The 13584-nt window shown below is 42.7% G+C and overlaps 1 protein-coding gene across 5 annotated transcripts in view; it reads right to left on the bottom strand.

Moving 5' to 3' along the window:
* The window catches only part of LOC126481181 (Na(+)/H(+) exchanger beta-like), a 1115178-nt gene that overhangs the window by 193352 nt on the left and 908242 nt on the right, over nucleotides 1-13584 (bottom strand). The window lies entirely within an intron of this gene.

Genomic DNA, 13584 nt, shown 5'->3' with positions numbered 1-13584 from the left:
TACTTTGATGTTAAGTATATCACTAATCTCATTTCTGCCACTTCTCACTACTTCCCCCTTTTTTTTTGATGTATTCTCAAACAATAGTGCGTGCTCAATAGGTTGTCAATTTCATTCAACAGGTTCTCCAATTCTTCCTCGCTTTCACTGAGGATACCAATGACATCAGCAAATCTCACCATTGATGTCATTAAACACTGAATTTTAATCCCACTGCTGAGCCCATCTTTTATTTCCATCATTGCTTCATTGATGTATAGAATCAACTATATGGACAGAAGACTGCATCCCTGTCTTACACCCTTTTTAATCTGAGCACTTCATTCTGGCTTTTTCATTGGTTTTTTCCCTACTGGTTCTTGTATGTACCATATATTACACTTCTTTCCCTATAACTTACATTTATTTTTTCCAGAATTTTGAATTATCTTGAATTGCTGACATTTTCACACCATTTTTCTACATCAACAAACCCTACCAATGTGCCTTGATTTTTCTTAAGTCTTGCTTCCATTATCAAGTGCAAAATCAACTGCCTCCCTGGTGTCTTTACATTTCCTAAAGCCAAACTGACCATCATGTAATAGATCCTCACTTTTCTTTTCCATTCTTTTGTACATTATTCTTGTCAGCAACTTGGGAACATGAACTGTTGCACTGACTGTGCAATAGTTCTCACACTTATCTTCCCCTCCTATCTTCAGGACTATGTGGATGATATTCTTCTAAAAGTCTGATGGTATATTCCAGTCTCATAGATTCTACAGATCAGTGTCAATAGTCATTTAGTTGCTACCTCAACCAGGGATTTTCAAAATTCTGATGGGATGTTACCCATCCCCTCCACCTCATTTGACAGCAATTCTTCCAAAGATCGTAAAAATCTAACATTAGATCCATTTGTCTTCTACAACAAACCCCATTTCTCCTTCTATCACATCATCAGACAAGTCTTCTCCTCCTTGTAGAGAATTTAATGTGCTCTTTCCATCTATCTGCTCTTTCCATTGCATTTAACAGTGGAATTACAATTATTCTAGAATGGTACCAATGGGTACGCAAAACTTAACATTTCCATGAAACTGATGAACCACCATTAGTTGTGTTACCTGCCCTCACTCCATGAGACCTAGTGGAGATGTTTGTGATTGAACACAGGCCATTGGAATGAAGTACAGTGATCATTAACTTTGCACCACCACTTCTCCTTCCCTTGTTGACCTAATAGTAATGATAAAACATTCTTGCACAATTAAAATTCAAACTGGCTTTGTGTATAACATTGCACTTCACCAGACACTGTCAGTGACCACAGCTAAGGTTCACTAAAATGTAAATATGACTCTTGAGTTTCTCCCGGCGTATTTGATAATCAAAATATCCACGGGTGTGCTGCCGGTCTATAGTGTCCAACGGGCACAATATTTCGGCGATCATACATGTCGCCATCATCAGGTGAGCTGACGGACTGAGCTCCTGTGAACGTGCCGGCACGGAGATCCGTACGTTATGGCTGCTCAGAGGGAACTGGGTTCGGTCGCGGCGGCGGCAGATTTAAATACCCTCCGCCCGCGGCGCGCTCCCTCCGCCGTCCGCGCCCCGCGCCACGGTCGCGCGGTGGAACAGATTGCGACGGCGTCTGAGATGACGTCGGTGTGATGGCTCTGTCCGCCGTGGTCGTCACAACTGTACGTTTGCTCGATTTACTCTTGATTAGCCCGATCGCTGGTTCCCAAGCCTTGCTAAGATTATAGCCACAGTCACGGTTTATGTGGTCGTCATTGGTGCGAATTTCGATGGCCTCTCTAACAACGCTGTCCCAGTATCTCGACGTCTGTACCAGAATCCTCGTGCGGTCATACTCCATGGCGTGATTTTCCGACAAACAATGTTCAGCGACCGTCGACTTGCTCGGATACATCAGTCGAGTGTGCCTCTGGTGTTCACGGCATCGATCCTCGACGGTACGCATCGTCTGACCAATATACGGCTTGCCACATTGACACGGAATCTGGTACACGCCGGCCTTCCTCAAACCGAGGTAGGCAATGCTACAGTTGTTGTCTCCCATAAGGACTACACTGATAAGATGCAGAGCCTGCTAAATGACGTTTCCTACCGGAAGATCAGCGTTGACCCTACAAAGAAGGTGGAGAACAAGACGAGGGCGCTTCTCAAGGACGCAGATTTACCGGAGGGTGACGCTAAGAAATTGTTACCCCAAGGTCCGGTACCGCCTAGACTATATGGACTCCTGAAGGTTCACAAAGAGGGGGTACCATTACGCCCCATTGTCAGCAACATCAGGGCACCTACAGTTTTGTTGGCCAAATACCTGACGGGAATATTAAGTCCTTATGTGGGTAAATGCCCTCATCACATCTGTAATTCCGTGTATTTTGTTAAACGCCTTGATAGCTTCAGGTTGGATGAGTCAGATATCATGGTGAGTTTCGACGTCGTTTCCTTGTTTACGAGGGTACCCCTGAGAGAGCCACTAGAATTGATTAGTCAGAAGTTTGACGAGAAGACCACTGAACTTTTTAGGCATGTCTTGACCTCCACGTATTTTCTTTTTAATGCAGAATACTACGAACAAACGGAGGGAGTCGCCATGGGTAGCCCACTCTCACCGGTGGTAGCGAATTTGTACATGGAGAACTTCGAGGAGGAAGCCCTGTCGTCATCCGTATTGAAACCTACTTGCTTTTTCCGTTACGTGGACGACACGTTCGTTATCTGGCCACATGGTATGGATAAATTCCTTGACTTCCGTACACATCTAAACTCCATACACCCCAACATCAAATTCACTATGGAGACTGAAACGGAGGGTAAATTACCTTTCCTTGAGGTCTTGGTCAAGAGAAGGGCTGACGGCACCCTAGGTCATGGGGTGTATCGGAAGACTACGCACACTGATCTGTATTTGCACTCAGACAGCTGCCACCACCCTTCACAGAGGAATGGGGTACTTAAAACTCTAGTACATAGGGCGCGCACTATCTCTGACGCAGAGAGTCTACCCCAGGAATTGGAACACCTGAGAACTGTATTTCGAAAAAATTGGTACTCAGAGTGGCAGATTCAACGTGCTCTCCGCCCAACCACTGCAGCACAACCTGTTGAGATGGATGAGATCACGAGGGAGGAGGTAGGCACTGCATTTATTCCATACACAGGCGCACTCTCGGGGAAAATCGCCCGCATTCTGAAGGAACACCGGGTCGGAACTGTGTTTTGTCCTCCAAATAAAACTCGTGCACTGGTGGGGAGCGCCAAAGATGACCTCGGTTTGATGAAGGCCGGCGTGTACCAGATTCCGTGTCAATGTGGCAAGTCGTATATTGGTCAGACGATGCGTACCGTCGAGGATCGATGCCGTGAACACCAGAGGCACACTCGTCTGATGTATCCGAGCAAGTCGGCGGTCGCTGAACATTGTTTGTCAGAAAATCACGCCATGGAGTATGACCGCACGAGGATTCTGGTACAGACGTCGAGATACTGGGACAGCGTTGTTAGAGAGGCCATCGAAATTCGCACCAATGACGACCTCATAAACCGTGACTGTGGCTATAATCTTAGCAAGGCTTGGGAACCAGCGATCGGGTTAATCAAGAGTAAACCGAGCAAACGTATAGTTGTGACGACCACGGCGGACAGAGCCATCACACCGACGTCACCTCAGACGCCGTCGCAATCTGTTCCACCGCGCGACCGTGGCGCGGGGCGCGGACGGCGGAGGGAGCGCGCCGCGGGCGGAGGGTATTTAAATCTGCCGCCGCCGCGACCGAACCCAGCTCCCTCTGAGCAGCCATAGCGTACGGATCTCCGTGCCGGCACGTTCACAGGAGCTCAGTCCGTCAGTTCACCTTATGATGGCGACATGTATGATCGCCGAAATATTGTGCCCGTTGGACACTATAGACCGGCAGCACACCCGTGGATATTTTGAAAATGGAAATACATTAGATAAATGTATATATCATTCAGCTGGTTCTGAATTAATCAAATCTGCTTCAATAGTCTGTTCTAACTTATGAAATTTAAAACAGTGTTAAATTGTGAACTCCTAATACAAAACGGTAAAGGGTGACAGACTGATGGGACATTCGACGTTTCATTTCATAGTGATATTAGAACTGAAATTATATCTTCAAGCATTGTCATCTGCTGTAGGCAAAGCAGTGCTTATTCAGTACTACCTCACAATTATGACTGATGAAAGTCAGCTAGAATAGTCCAACACAATTAGCAGGCCATGCACATTAATATGACATCATAATTTATATCTGAGGCCTGTAGTTAATATCATAACAACCTTTGCAACGTGAGTATCTCCTCAAAATTTTTTTGAGTGGGAAGTACTTTAGAGTGTGTGCTTGGTTCTTGTGACTTATCTGGGCTCACCTTATACTGATTGCCTGTTCTTACTCACCTTTCTTCACCTCCCCTATGCAGTCCCCCTCCATACCTTGCATTTACATTCACTCCTCTACATTTATTTTCATGCAGTCCGTCCTTTTCATTTTTATTCTGCTGATGTTATCTTTTTATCCCTTTGGAATGTTCTCCAGGATTTATTTCTTCTCTCCATGTTTTATGATTAGTCTCAATATTTCTGGTTTCAGTACATCCTTTGATTACCTGTCTACACCTTCTGACATTCAGGAATTTGTCATCTGTTAATAGTATTTTACTGTTACTTTTCATCTCTTAAAGTGATGTTGTGTCTTCTATGATGAAGTTTTTGGGATGGCTCTCTTCTCAGTCAACAAACAGTCAGCTCATTCACTTACTCATAAATCCTATAATGTTTTTGGCAAGTGTTTCTTCACTTTTGTTGTATGAAAGAACCTCAGATTTTGCTGCTACTTAGCAGGTACTATCTATGTAGTTTTTCTTTCATGACTTCATAAAGGTATATTACAACATGTGAGGAATAAGTTCTGCCATTCAAAGTAAGTGACCTATGGATCAGAGAGGTAAGTTCCTCTTTGTTCATACCATGCAGCCAAGAACAGAAAGGAGACCAGTGAAATCCATGGAGAGTTCATCAAACCATTCCTATAACATTCACAAATGATAGGATGGTGCACTGTCTTGCTACAAGCATAAATCAGATCGAATTATGACACATATTGAGAACACCTCCACCACCTGCCTGTTGGCACATGAGAAACATCACATCATGTGATTTTCAACATATTTGCACCCACATCAGCATATATGAATGAGTACAATAGCTCATAATTCCAGGCAAACTTTTCCCATGTTTCTAGAGTTTAATGGTAGTGTTCCTATGACTTTCTAATTCTATGATCTGTGACAGGGAGCAAGCAGAGGTACAATTGTTGGACTGAACCTCCTGCACCCTATAAAAAGGAAGTGGTTCTGGTTAATATAGCTGATTCCCTAATGCTATTGTTGAACATTAAACATTAAAATGGAGAGCGAGTTGCTGCGTAATGGGCCCCTCTATCCAACGCTACAATTCATGACAGTTGATGGTGATTCCTGTTAATAAAGCATAATTACAGTAGTTTCACAATACTTCTTGCCTCATGAAATTTACTGTCAAGAATCAGCTACAACTAGAAAACAACAACAGTTCATCAAATATAACACTAGCACAAAAAAATCCACCACTCTTCATAACTTGACCACTCTCCAGGACACAAAAGAGCAAGATGAATACTGATATAAATACTGATCCACATTCCCAGTGAATTAAAGGTGCTGATTCACAACAGAAATAGTTTCAGCAAAAAATAAATAAAAAATAATAAAAAATAAAATAAAATAATTATTTGATAAGTAATTCTATTTCTGTCCATGATATCAAGAAGGCAGTAATAACAGCAGCCAGTATGACGTTGTGTTCCTTAACTTCCAGAAGGTATTAAATACAGTACTATGCCTACTGTACAAAATATAAATTTATCAAATTTAAAAGGCCAGTTTATGGTTGGAGCCAGTACTTCCTATCAGATAAAGCCCAGCACATTGTTCTTGGGAGAGAGAAATAGGCAGATGCTAAAAGTGTCTATGGACACACTCCAAGACAAAGTTTCATGGGAGACACTGGCTGGCAAAAACGGTAAGCAGCAAACAATACGAACCTGCACAGGTTGAGAGAGTAAAAACCCGTCAGTCCAAATTGTTTTGAGATTAGATTAATAAAAGAGAGAGAGAGAGAAACAGTGTGATCATGCTATTTACTATTATGACAGATGTACAAGACAGATGATGTTTATCACAAGATACTGACTTTTAAAATTTTAGGATGTACATTACGAAATAGTCAGTGACTTTATTACATCCATCCACATCGTCCTATGAAACGACCATAATGGGAAAATATAGAAATTTAAGCTTATGCAGGGTCTCAGCAAAAGTTGTTCTTCTTGTACACCATTAGTGAATGCACAGAGAACAGACAAACACAAAGCCTGGAAATACTGAGTTGTTCAGTAATGGATACATTGCCCTTTTGGTCCATTTTATATGCTGCATACTGCACCAGCTTGTCTCTGACCTTAAGGATCCATATTTAGCAACCGCAAAAGAAGACAGAAAACTTTAGTGTCTCAACAAGCTTGATGTTTGTACTGGTTGTTAACAGTCTATTCTAGAATGAAATTTTCACTCTGCAGCAGAATGTGCACTGATATGAAACTTCCTGGCAGATTAAAACTGTGTGCTGGACCAAGACTCGAACTCAGGACATTTGCCTTTCGCTGGCAAGTGCTCAACCATCTGAGCTACCCAAGCACGACTCATGACCCGTCCTCACAGCTTTAGTTCTGCCAGTACCTCATCTCCTACCTTCCAAACTTTACAGAAGCTCTCCTGCAAACCTTGCAGAACTAGCACTCCTGAAAGAAAGGATATTGCAGAGACATGGCTTATCCACAGCCTGGGGTATGTTTTCTGAATGAGATTTTCACTCTGCAGTGGAGTGTGCTCTGATATGAAACTTCCTGGCACATTAAAACTGTGTGCCGGACTGAGACTCAAACTCGGGACCTTTGCCTTTCGCAGGCAAGTGCTCTACCATCTGAGCTACCCAAGCACTTGCCCGCAAAAGACAAGGTCCCGAGTTTGAGTCTCAGTCCGGCACACAGTTTTAATCAGCCAGGAAGTTTCGTAACAGTCTATTCTGCCACATCTTGGTGAGCTTTTTCATAGCCACTCGCCCTAGTATGATCCATCTGCTTGTATCATTTTCACAACTTTCCACATGGCAGATGGTTGCTCCAAGAAAGATGAAAGAGTGTAGGACTTCCAGTCCTTTTAACTGACCTGTGTGTTGGACCTGTAGTCTTCAATTGGCTATTATTAGTTTTAAGTTACTGAGATAAATGTATAATCCATTTGACAGACTAATGTCCTTTACTTCTGTTGGGAGCTCAGCAAGTTCAACATATGATGCACTGTGAATAATAGCATTCCTAAAATGGACAGGTCTACCCTGAGTCCTAACCTGGGGCCAACGGAACACCTTTTGGGATGAGTCGACTTTGCTCCAGACCCCAGCATCCCAATTTTCCCTGGTTTTGGCTCTAAGGAAGAATGGGTTACCATTCCTCATAGATATACAGACAAATATTTCAAACTATCCCCAGTAGAGTTCAAGGCATCACAAAGGTGAAGGGTGGACATGTCTCCTATTAATGTCCACTAACACACTGAGGTGACAAAAGTCATGGGATACCTCCCGGTATCATGTCGGACCTCCTTTTGCCTGGCGTAGTACGGCTACTCAACTTGGCCTGGACTCAACAAGTCGTTGGAAGTCCCCTGCAGAAATACTGGGCCGTGCTGCCTTTATAGCCCCCATAAATGCGTGACTGTTGCTGGTGCAGGATTTTGTGCACAAACTGATCTCTTGATTATGTCTCATAAATGTTTGATAGGATTCATGTCAGATGATCTGGATGGCCAGTCATTTGCTCGAATGGTACAGAATGATCTACAAACCAGTTGTGAACAGTTGAGGCCCGGTGGCATGGCACATTGTTATCCATAAAAAATTCCATCATTGTTTTGGAACATGAAGTTCATGAATGGCTGCAAATGGTCTCCAGGTAGCCAAACGTAGTGACTTCAAGTCAATGTCTGGTTCTGTTGGAGCCAGTCCGTTCCATGTAGACTAAGCTCACACTATTATGGAGCCACCACCAGCTTGCACAGTGCCTTGTTGACAACTTGGGTCCATGGCTTCATGGTCTCTGCGCTGCACTTGAACACTACCACCAGCTCTCACCAATGAAATCGGGACTCGTCTGACCAGGCTTTAATTTTCCCGTAGTCTAGGGTCCAACTGATATGGCCACAATCCCCGGAGAGTTGCTGCAGGCAATGTTGTACAACTAGCAAAAGCATTCGCAGCAGTCATCTGCAGACATAGCCCATTAACGCCACATTTCGCTGCACTGTCTGAACGGACACGTTCGTTGTACGTCTATATTGAATTCTGTGCTTATTTCATGCATTGTTGCTTGTCTGTTAGCACTGACCACTCTAAGCAAACGTTGCTGCTCTCCGTAGTTAAGTGAAGGCCATCGACCACTGTGTTATCGGTGGTGTCGGTTACTGTTCTCGGCACAATCTTGATATTGTAGATCTCGGCATACTGAACTCCCTAACGGTTTCAGAAACTAAATGTTCCAAGTGTCTAGTTCCAACTACCATTCCGCGTTCAAAGTCCCGTCACGCGGCCGTAACCACGTCAGAAACCTTTTCACATGAATCACCTGAATACAAATGACATATCAGCCAATGCACTGCCCTTTTATACCTCATGTACGCGATCCTACCGCCATCTGTATATGTGTACATCGCTATCCTATGACATTTGCCACGGCCGGCCGTGGTGGCCGAGCAGTTCTAGGCGCTTCAGTCTGGAACCGCGCGACCGCTAAGGGTCGCAGGTTCGAATCCTGCCTCGGGCATGGATGTGTGTGATGTCCTTAGGTTAGTTAGGTTTAAGTAGTTCTAAGTTCTAGGGGACTGATGACCTCAGAAGTTAAGTCCCATAGTGCTCAGAGCCATTTGAACCATTTTTTTTTATCACTTCATTGTAGGTGTTCAGATACTTCTAATATTGGCAGACTAACGGTTTGAGTGGGACTGTGAGGTCTTTGCCAGTAAGATGCAGAGGATCCGCTTCGCCGTTCAACACACTTTTAATCTGTCTGGAAGTTTCAACGAGGAAACATGTTATTTACGTAAAAAATTGGCATATACTGCATCAACAGGAGCTATCGCGACCGAGATACATGAAATAAGGAACTACACTTGCGTTCGGAAATTAACAATAATTAAGAAATGAGAATATATTTCCAGTATAGTATGTTGAGGGGGCTAAAACATATCTTTCGGCTCGTCCTCAAAGATGACGTAGCATTGTGTGAAGTAACGGACGGTTATAATTAACATGCAGCTACCCACGAACGTCCAGAGTGAGCCGTAATTATCACTGGAGCGAAACTTGGCAGATACGCTAATTCGTTAATGCGCAATCAATTTACGGTGGAGAAAAAAATCACATATAATTTTGGCCACCAGGTGCAGATCTGGCACTGTACGGCTTCTAGTAGGCGTCTCCGGTGCTCTTATTGAACAAATTGCGTAAGTGACAGTTAATAATAAAATCAAGATTATGCCTTTATCACTTGTTTGATCTTTTCTGCTCACGTCCAGTTCCTAACCCGTTGCACATGTAAACATTTCTATACGTCTTTCTTGCATTCACAGCACCAGATTTGCACCCACTGGCCAAAAGTGGAACTAATTTTTTCCCAGCGTAAATCGGCTCCGCATTAGCGCATTAGAATACACACCAAGTTTCGCCCTCATACGATAATTACGGCCCACGCTGGATCTCTGTGAAGAGCCGCACTTCAATTATAAGCACCCGGCGCCACTCCCAGTCTCGTCCAGAACCCATTAGCAATGCGCTGCGCGCGATCCAAATTGCACAACATATTGCTCCGCACATTTACGTGGAACCGTTAACTGGCGGACCCACATTAAACATCTGCACTATTAAAGTATTAAATGACTCTGAATAACGGTCGCTATACTCTCTAAAACTGCGGAGACAGCGTTAAAATTGTCACTGCTTTTACACCACTAACAAATGTCATGCACCAACCTAGTTGTTTTCAGACCGACTCCCAGATACTGAGCATTAGACTGGACAATCTACACCATAATCAGTCACTGCATCGCACTCATCTGGTTTCTAACAACTGCCACCAATAAGCTCCTTCAAAACAAAGCAGGATTACATTTCAAAGTCAAAAGGAAAAAAAAATGATACAGAAAGAAACAAAAAGTCAAAGTTTCCACGAAAACTTAATTTGTTGGCTCCAATTACACAACGCCGAGTACGCTATGTTTATCAAACCCCACCTCGACCTAGATCAGATTAGGTTAGATTAATTATTCATTCCATAGACCCACAAAAGAGGAAATCCTCCTGGATGTGGAACATGTCAGACAAACACATTACAAAAATGTAATTAGAAAAACTTGAGTTTCGTTAATTTTATTGATCCTCAGTCAATAAACAGTAAAATTATGTACATGAATTAAATTTAAACTTCTAATATTTACAGGTTTAGTACTTACATTTGCTTTCATTAAATCCATCATTCAGACATTTGCTAGTTTCTTGGCTATTACAACCAAGTACTGTCAAAAATTAAAGTAAATTATTCACTTCAGTGATCCTCAGTTAAGAACAGTCAGATTATGTACAAGATTTAAAATTAAACTTCCACTATTTACAGACTTAAGGCTTACATCTGCTTTCCATACATCCATCATTCACACAGCAGGTAGTTACTTGGCTGTTACAACCAAGTATTGTCAAAAATTAAAGTATAATAAATTTTCATTAAAATGGCCTACTGCACTTGTTGAGAAACTCTTGGATGGAATAGAAGGAGTTGGCCACCAAAAATTCTTGTAAATTATGTTTAAATTGTGCCTTGTCTGAAACTAAACTCTTAACGGTTACTGGTAGCTTATTGAAAATATTCGTTGCTGAATACTGGACTCCTTTCTGGGCAAGAGTAAGTGATTTTAAATCTTTATGTATATTGTTCTTATTCCTAGTATTGATACTGTGTACTAAGCAGTTAGTTAGAAAAAGAGATGTATTATTTACAACAAACTTCATTAAGGAATAAATATGCTGAGAAGCTGCGGTTAATATGCCTAATTCTTTGAACAGGTTTCGACATGATGTTCTTGGATTTACACTATTCATTACTCTTATTATACGCCTCTGTACTCTAAAAATTTTTTCTCTGCTTGTAGAGTTACCCCAAAATATGATACCATATGACATAATGGAGTGAAAATAAGCAAAATATACCAGTTTTTTAATATTTATATCTCCTATGTCTGACATCATTCGCATTGCAAACACAAACTTGTTTAGCAGTTCGTTAGTATGTTGCTCCCAACTGAATTTATTATCAACCTAGCTAATGGCTCCACACTCTGATACGAGGTCTGTTGCTACGGAGCACGCGCGCGCTCATTAAACCACAGCAGTACCCGAGAAAAGCGGAATATTAAAAATTCCAGTCCCACGGAAAACACACTCACGAACTCTCTCAAAGCTTTCCGAACTGGATGAACAACTTTACTGATCACTGAGGATCGCTCATCCCCAGCTTGAAACAATTTTCAAATGTCAATTCCACCCCACAGGGCCCATTGTTTGCCTCCCTAAATGCTCGAGGGCTGTTAGTGTTGACTGACTCCCCGATTCGCAATCTCCCAGCTGTTCCACAAAATTTGTTTTAACGTTTATGTCTTCGGCCATAGGCGCCTACAAGGCAAGGAGGGGTGTTTGGGGGATGAGGTTTCGGTGTTTGACCCACATCTGCCCCTGCAATCTGGAGCTCAGAAATTTTTTATTCATTACAAAATTCTCATGCATGTCTAGACGTATGTGGTTAACTCAGTTCTCTGGGATGTAATACGTTATTTTTTCACCAGTTCTTGTAGCTGGACACGCCTCTAAACTGACCAACTCATTTATACAAAAATGGCAATTTTAGCATCTTGCTGTCCCTCCCCCCTCCCAGATACATTTCTGCAGCCGGCCGCTGTGGTCGAGGGGTTCTAGGCGCTTCAGTCGGGAACCACGCGGCTACTACAGTCGCAAGTTCGAATCGTGCCTCGGGCATGGGTGTGTGCGATGTGTTTAAGTAGTTCTAAGTCTAGGGGACTGATGACCTCATATGTTAAGTCCCATAGTGCTTGGAGCCATTTTTTTACGTTTCTGCAGATACTCAAGCTTTCAGTCAGCCAAATTGAGGAGCAAAACCCAGGGATTTCCACTGGGCTGTTCCTGCACCGCTTAACATCACTTCTGCTTGCTGCCAGGAAAAGGTACTGGAAACACCTATCATCATGGCAAAGTCACTATCCTTGAAGCGAGCATAGTAGGTTCCAGCCACGCCCTTTTCAGAAGGATCAGGAAAAGCTTGAGTCATTCCACGCTGGACAAAGTCTCCTTCCCTCTGTATAATTTAAACTAGCTCTTGTTGTTGTTGTGGTCTTCAGTCCTGAGACTGGTTTGATGCAGCTCTCCATGCTACCCTATCCTGTGCAAGCCTCTTCATCTCCCAGTACTTACTGCAATCTACATCCTTCTCAATCTGCTTAGTGTATTCATCTCTTGGTCTCCCCCTACGATTTTTACCCCCCACGCTGCCCTCCAATGCTAAATTGGTGATCCCTTGATGCCTCCGAACATGTCCTACCAACCAGTCCCTTCTTCTTGTCTAGTTGTGCCACAAACTCCTCCCCAATTCTATTCAATACCTCCTCATTAGTTATGTGATCTACCCATCTAATCTTCAGCCTTCTTCTGTAGCACCACATTTCGAAAGCTTCTATTCTCTTCTTGTCCAAACTATTTATCGTCCATGTTTCACTTCCATACACTCAATACAAATACTTTCAGAAACGACTTCCTGACACTTAAATCTCTACTCGATGTTAACAAATTTCTCTTCTTCAGAAACGCTTTCCTTACCATTGCCAGTCTACATTTTATATCTTCTCTACTTCGCCCATCATCAGTTATTTTGCTCCCCAAACAGCAAAACTCCTTTACTACTTTAAGTGTCTCATTTCCTAATCTAATTCCCTCAGCATCACCCGACTTAATTCAACTACATTCCATTGTCCTCGTTTTGCTTTGTTGATGTTCATTTTATATCCTCCTTTCAAGACACTGTCCATTCCGCTCAACTGCTCTTTCAAGACCTTTGCCGTCTCTGACAGAATTACAGTGTCATCGGAAAACCTCAAAGTTTTTATTTCTTCTCCATGGATTTTAATACCTACTCCGAATTTTTCTTTTTTTCCATTAGTGCTTGCTCAATATACAGATTGAATAACATCGAGGATAGGCTACAACCCTGTCTCACTCCCTTCCCAACCACTGCTTCCCTTTCATGTCCCTCGACTCTTATAACTGCCCTCTGGTTTCTGTACAAATTGTAAATAGCCTTTCGCTCCCTGTATTTTACCTCTGCCATCTTC

This window comes from Schistocerca serialis, chromosome 5 (genome assembly GCF_023864345.2).
Source record: "Schistocerca serialis cubense isolate TAMUIC-IGC-003099 chromosome 5, iqSchSeri2.2, whole genome shotgun sequence".
Classification (NCBI taxonomy): Eukaryota; Metazoa; Arthropoda; class Insecta; order Orthoptera; family Acrididae; genus Schistocerca; species Schistocerca serialis.
The sequence above is the reverse complement of the archived record's forward strand: the minus strand, read 5'-3'. Positions and strand labels throughout refer to the sequence as shown.